General features: G+C 36.1%; 1 pseudogene; it reads left to right on the forward strand.

Annotated features, from left to right (window-relative positions):
• Positions 1-4509: 4509 nt before the first annotated feature.
• On the forward strand, positions 4510-5408 carry LOC121052269 (annotated as a pseudogene).
• Positions 5409-7392: the final 1984 nt, after the last annotated feature.

The following is a 7392-nucleotide window of genomic DNA, read 5'->3' on the forward strand; positions in this document are numbered from 1 at the left end:
CCTCACCAAAAGGTTAGTAGAGTTAGTCATCTTTACTATTAGTTTCTCTAAATTACCCACCAAAAGTTGGAATAAGATAAGAGACATGTCTCCCTAAATTACTCACCAAAAGTTGGTGGATCATGATGTAAAACATCATCCCCTAAATCACTCACCAAAAGTTGGTGATGCATGATGTAAAACATCATCCCCTAAATCACTCATCAAAAGTGATGTGAGACATCATCCCCTAAATTACTCACCAAAAGTTAGTGATGCATGATGTAAGACATCATCCCCTAAATCACTCAACTAATTTACTTGCATTAAATTAAAGTAATTTAGTGGTTAATTTTTTTTTGATGGAGTTAATTATGCTTGTTTAATTAACCTTATTAATTTTGGTTAATTAAAGGATGATTATGGACTATGGCCTAATATAATTGAGCATGTGATTGGCCGACTATTCATTTTGAATGAATGTGGTTATGTAATTAAAGTAGTTAATTCATTTGGGTTATGTAATTAATTTAATTAATTCATTTGGTTGTGTAACTAAGTAGCTTATTTAATTTATTCAAGTTTGATTAAATTTAAATGGGAGCTTGTATGCCCCTTATCCACTCTTGTAATCGAAGATGGATGCACATGAGGATGATCCAAAGAAGAAGTTTGAAGTCATCTAGCCTTGAAAGAAGTTCAAGTGCAAAGTGTAATAGCTTAGCTTAGTTATTTAATTTTCGTAATCGTTACGCGTAATTAAAATCAACCACCCAAACATGACCTTGATCCAACATATTGGCTCATGTTGGATCAAACAACAAGTCCATAATCATCCTATGTGACCTATTATAATTGTATGTTCATTGCACTTGATTAAGTAATTTTATATTTCCCATGATTCCATTTGAAAAATGTTTTTGATGAAATCAAATTGTTTTTCTGAAAACAATTAGTGGGAGTATTTTATTATAGATCAAGTATAATGAATGTGTGATTGCAATAGGATCAAAGCAAATGCAATGTGATTGTTATTAATAAGATTATTAAAGATGAGACCTTAAAATTCCCTCAAAGTGATATTAAGTTGAAAAACGAAGAAGTCATTATGAATGCTTCTTTGTGGCCTTCCAACATTGTAATCTCCTAGTAGATGTTCTTGCATGTGAATATCATTCCGAACGGAGGTATTTCTTGCTAGGAGCATTAAAGAGAGGTTATTCAACATTTGATGTTGTAAGGTAGGGACAAATCTTGGTCAATATTCTATTATGATGAGATTTGATTTTTGATCTCTATACTTACATGAGATGTTGGGTATAGCTTAACTAGAGTAATTTATCAATATCCTATTATGGTGAGACTTAATTACTTTAGAGGCCAAAGTTATGGATATTCACATTTGATGTGATTGGATAAGAGTATCCTCTCATGGAAATTAAGTTGACTTATAGTTCTATTATGATGCGGTTGGCTTAATGAAAATGAGTCTTCCATACTCACTAAGAGTTTTAATTTATACTCTCGAATTCCTTTGAGGGATTTGGAATTTGTTAAAATAGTGAGAGGGTGCCATTTGATTCTTAAGACCCGGGTCACTTGGTTTTAAAATAAATCTTATTTATTTTATTTTATGTTATGTAGAGTGCAATATGTCAGGACACCCTATCACCAAAATTCTCAATGAAAATCGTCTTGAGGGCCCAAACTTCAATGACTGGCTCCGCAATTTGAAAATTGTATTGACATTCGATAAGATCGCTTATGTCTTACAAAATGCACCCCCTCACACTCTTTTGGCTCAAGATGCAACCGATGAGCAACGTGTTGCTTATCAAAAGCATAAGGATGATGACACGCAAGCTAAATGTGTTATGCTTGCATCCATGAACTCACAACTTCAGAAGCAACATGAGAATATGGATAACGCCAGTTCTATATTACTTCATCTCACTGAATTGTTTGGTGAGAGAAATAGAAATGTGCGCTTCACAGTAGTCAATGAGCTTGTTAAGACAAAGCATGTGAGGGGTGCACCTGTGCATCAACATGGTCTAAAAATGATAGGCCTTATTGAGCAAATTCAAGACCTTGGATTTGCGCTTGATGCGGAGCTAGCTCAAGATCTTCTTCTAGCCTCCCTAGATGATTCATTTTCTCAGTTCATAATGAACTATAATATGCAAAAAATGGATCATACTCTTTCTGATCTTCTCAATATGCTGGTAACAGCTGAGAAGCAAATCAAGAAAGAGAGTGGGAGTGCGGCCATTATCGCTTCTTCTTCATCCAGTAAGTCCAAAGGCAAAGGGAAGAAGAAACAAGTGATAAAGCCTAAGGGAGCAGTCCAAAAGAAGAAGAAGAAGGAACAAAAGGAACCAAAAGGTATTTGTTTCTTTTGCAACAAAGATGGGCACTGGAAGAGGAATTGCAAAGCTTATCTTGCATCCTTGAAGAACAAGTCTTCAACAGAAGGTATGATCAATGTGATTGAATCAATATTTACAGTTAATAATACTTCCACTTGGATAATTGATTCAGGTGCATCCCACCATGTTTGCACTTCGTTGCAGGACCTAGTGGGAGCAAGGAAGCTTAAAGCTGGAGAAATTTCCCTACGTGTAGGAAATGGCACAAGAGTTGATGCCAAAGCCGTGGGGACTTATATTTTGAAGTTACCATCAGGAGATACATTGGAGTTAAATAATTGTCTTTATCTTCCTATATGTATAAAGAACCTTATCTCCATCTCCATGCTTTTGAAGGATGGTTATAGAGTAGTTTTTGATAAACTAAGTGGTTTTGTATCTATTAATGAACGCATGATATGTCATGCTAATATTATTGATGGTCTCTTTCATCTAGCTTTAGATGGTAGTATTAACTGTATGAAGGAAAATGCTTTGGGATCTAAGAGATTTCGAGAAACGGTTAACCCCATTAAGATGTGGCACCTTAAACTTGGTCATATTAGCCAAGATAGAATTCACAAATTATCCAAAAATGGATACTTAGAGTCATTAGGATCTGATCCTATGCCTACTTGTGAGTCTTGTCTAAAAGGAAAAATGACCAAGTCACATTTTGGTGGACAAAGAACAAGAGTTAATGAACTCTTAGGCCTAATACATACCGATGTATGTGGTCCCATGTCCACTATTAGTAGAGGTGGATTCTCATACTTCATAACCTTTACCGATGACTACTCTCGGTTTAGTTATATATACCTTATGAAGTACAAATCTGAAGCCTTTGAAATGTTCAAAGAATTTAAGAATGAAGTTGAGAAACAAACCGACAAGAGTATTAAGGCTCTAAGATCTGATCGAGGAGGTGAATACTTAAGCAATGAGTTTATTGATTATCTCAAACAAGAAGGCATTGTTTCTTCATTAGCTCCTCCTGGAACACCACAACTCAATGGTGTCTCTGAAAGGAGAAATCGAACTTTGTTAGACATGGTTCGTTCCATGATGAGCTATATTGATTTACCTATATCCTTTTGGGGATATGCACTTCAAACAACAATTTATTTGTTGAATAGAGTGCCTTCCAAGTCTGTCCCTCTTACACCATATGAGATGTGGCATGGGAAGAAACCAAGTCTTAATCATATTAAGATTTGGGGTTGTCCGGCTTATGTCAAAAGACTAGAAGCAGGCAAGCTTGAAGCTAGATCAAGCAAGTGTTTATTTGTGGGATATCCTAAAGATAGTTTAGGATATTATTTCTATCAACCTGAAGAACAAAAGGTGTTTGTTAGCAGGAATGCCACTTTCCTTGAAAGGGACTACGTCCTTGATGGAAATGTTGAGCAAATGGTAGAACTCAAGGAAGTGTCCAACAAGCCACAAACTAATACTTCATTTCCCGTTGAACAACTTCCTGAACCAACTATAACACAAACTCCAAGAATATCTAGTAGGATCCGGATACCTCCTAAGAGGTATGGTTTGTGTCATGAAAGCCTTGGGGAGTTAAATCTCCTTGGTGACAATGAAAACCTGCATGATCCTTCTAGTTATAATGAAGCAATGTCAAACGTTGACTCAAAGAAATGGCAAGAAGCCATGGAATCCGAGATTGACTCTATGTATACCAATCAAGTCTGGACTCTCGTTGACCCTCCACCTGGTATTAGACCAATTGGAAACAAATGGGTCTTCAAGAAAAAGATAGGCTCAGATGGTAAAATAGAAACCTACAAAGCTAGGTTGGTGGCAAAGGGCTATAAGCAAAGAGAGGGCATTGACTATGAAGATACGTTCTCTCCTGTTGCCATGGTTAAATCTATTCGGATATAAGCAAGCTTCAAGGAGTTGGAACATCCGTTTTGATGATGCAGTCAAATCTTTTGATTTCACACAAAATATGGATGAACCTTGTGTTTACAAGAAGGTCAGTGGGAGTGCTGTTGTGTTCCTTGTACTTTATGTAGATGACATCCTACTATTTGGGAATGATGTAGGAATGTTATCTTCAATTAAAGTTTGGTTGTCCAAGACATTCCTTATGAAGGATCTTGGAGAAGCTGCCTATGTATTAGGAATAAAGATCTATAGAGATAGATCAAAGAGATTAATTGGATTATCTCAATCCTTGTACATAGACAAAGTGCTGAATAGATTTCACATGGAACAATCTAAGAAGGGTTTTCTGCCTGTCAGACATGGCATTCACCTTTCTAAGAAAATGTGCCCACAAACGATTGAGGAAGTGCAAAAGATGAGCAAGATCCCATATGCATCTGTAATAGGGAGCCTCATGTATGCGATGCTATGCACAAGACCTGATATCAGTTATGGCGTAAGCATAACTAGTCGATATCAGTCCAATCCAGGTTTAGAACACTGGAATGCTGTTAAGAATATTCTAAGTACTTGAGAAGGACTAAATATTTATTCCTCGTTTATGGAGGTGGTGATTTGCAATCAGAGTTGCAAGTGGAAGCATACACAGATTCAGATTTTCAATCTGATGTGAATGACAGAAAATCCACATCAGGGTTTGTCTTCACCTTGAATGGAGGTGCAGTATATTGGAGAAGCTGCAAACAAAGCATTGTTGCAGATTCCACTACTGAGGCAGAATACATTGCAGCATCAGATGCTGCAAAGGAAGCAGTTTGGATGAAAAAGTTCATCACTGAACTTGATGTTGTTCCTACCATTGAGTCACCAATTCCACTTTATTGTGACAACAATGGGGCAATTGCTCAAGCCAAGGAACCAAGGTCTCATCAAAAATCCAAACACATCGAAAGACGTTTCCATATCATAAGGGAGATTGTTAATCGTGGAGACATTAACATTCTCAAAGTAGCATCTACTAATAACATATCGGATCCATTCACTAAGCCTTTATCACAAGCAAAGCTAGACCAACATCTTGAGAAGATGGGTGTACGTTTCATGGCTGATTGGGTTTAGTACAAGTGGGAGATTGAAGGAATTGTGTCCTAAAACAATCATTTTGATGTAATTATTATTGTAATTATTATTAATCAAAAGGGCAAGTTTATTGTTCATTGCTTATATTTGATATTTGATTGAACAAGGTCCAAGGAATATGAGTTAAAGAGAAAGTAATCTAAAGAGTTAGATGTGTGAGACCTTTACTCTTTCACACTCTTATCCTAAAAGGTTCCTAGTCATAGGATTATCATTTGGACATTGATAATCCGGAAAGACTAGCACATACTATGTATGCTCAATATGGAGGATGATATGTCTCTTGTCATTTGTGTGGAGACACTAATACAAGTATGTGGGTGCTCTTAATTTAAAGAGTACACTGAACGCGATCATTAGAGTTCTTGTATGGAGTCTTACTTACATGTCAAACTTGAACTCTAAATTGCAATAATACAAATTAGTCCTTTGACCTGAGACACCATAGTTGTCTTATGAGTGAATGGATTATCTCTTGATGATGCAATAATATTGTGTCCCTTAATGGATATAATAGATGCATTCATTGGTATAATCAATTCGGTCATGGAGACATGTGAGTGTACAATAAGGAATCTCTATCCTTAAGTAAATAAGGTGTATGTTCAAAGATGTGATTCAATGAGTCTTTGGCCAAAGCATTGAATGAGATTAAAAATGAGTTTTTAATCACATTCTAAGAATCACATAAGAATGAAAATCACATTAGGGGATTGACATATCAATTCCATACCCCGATGATGTGATTTAGAACATAGTGTTAGAGAAAGACCGTATTGTATTGTAATTCCAATTGAATAGGTTCTTTGTCATTCTACATTAACTAGGGTAGTCATGATATGTTGCAAGACGTCACTCATGACTTGTGAAGTCCCCGAGGATTAATAAACATTTATAATCCTAATAACAAGGGAGAATCAAAAATGGAGTTTTTGATTCGTAAACAAAATAGAATGGTTTCTATAAACTTCACTGCCTTGTTAATTAGAACCTAAGAGATCGCACACCATATAAGTGGATCCTTGAGATTGTATATGAAGAAGATTAAACAAGAGTTGGTTATGACCAAATAATTAATTAGATTTATTATTTGGACATAATTAGGTTTTTCGGGTAAAACCGAACCTATTGGGCCTAAACGATTGTCGGGCTTTTCGTGTGGACTTGGGCTTCACTAAATGAGATTTACATGAAAGCCCAAGACACATTTTTAGTGCCCAATAACAAGTATGGACCAGCCAAAATATTGGCTTTATGAAAGTCAATATTTTCTTTTAGTAATTGGAGTTATTTCCTATTATATAAAAGTGAAAGCATGGACAAAGAGAATAAGTGTGTCTCCACACTATTATTTTCAGATTAGAGAGAGAGAGAGAGAAAGAGTTCTCTCTTGGTCCATTACCAAATTAAAGGAAAGAAGAACACTTGCATAATTTCTTCTTTTCTTTCATCTTTCTTCATCTCTTGATTCACTTGGTGAAGATCCTTAGAGGCCATATTTTTTTGTGGCTTTACTTATTACATCAAGGAGAAGATCACAAGCACAAGAAGGAGTACAAGAAGGAGTTCTTAATTCAAGGTGCTTCAAGGTGGAGGAAACACACACAAGGAGAGATCAAGGAGAGGAACTTTGGTGGTTCACTTGGATCGGATTGAGATCACGCTCCAAGGGTGAGTAGAACATAAACTACTTCTTTGTTCTTCCTTACTATGCATGCTATGTTTATATACATATCACAATAAGCCAAGATCATGGGTTAAAGGAATGGTTTTTATGTTTAGTTAGTAGTTTAATGGTTAAACTAATTCCGCACTAATTAAAAAGTTTTGAAATCCATCCATTCCTTCAGCTACTCTCTCCAAAAGGAGTTTTTAGTTTCTTTGGGGATGTGAATGGTGAGGATGGACGCCCTATCTTGACTGCAGCTTAGTCTGTTTCACCAGGAGGTAAGGCTAACACAGT

The sequence above is a fragment of the Rosa chinensis genome, chromosome 3 (genome assembly GCF_002994745.2).
Source record: "Rosa chinensis cultivar Old Blush chromosome 3, RchiOBHm-V2, whole genome shotgun sequence".
In the NCBI taxonomy this organism is placed as follows: Eukaryota; Viridiplantae; Streptophyta; class Magnoliopsida; order Rosales; family Rosaceae; genus Rosa; species Rosa chinensis.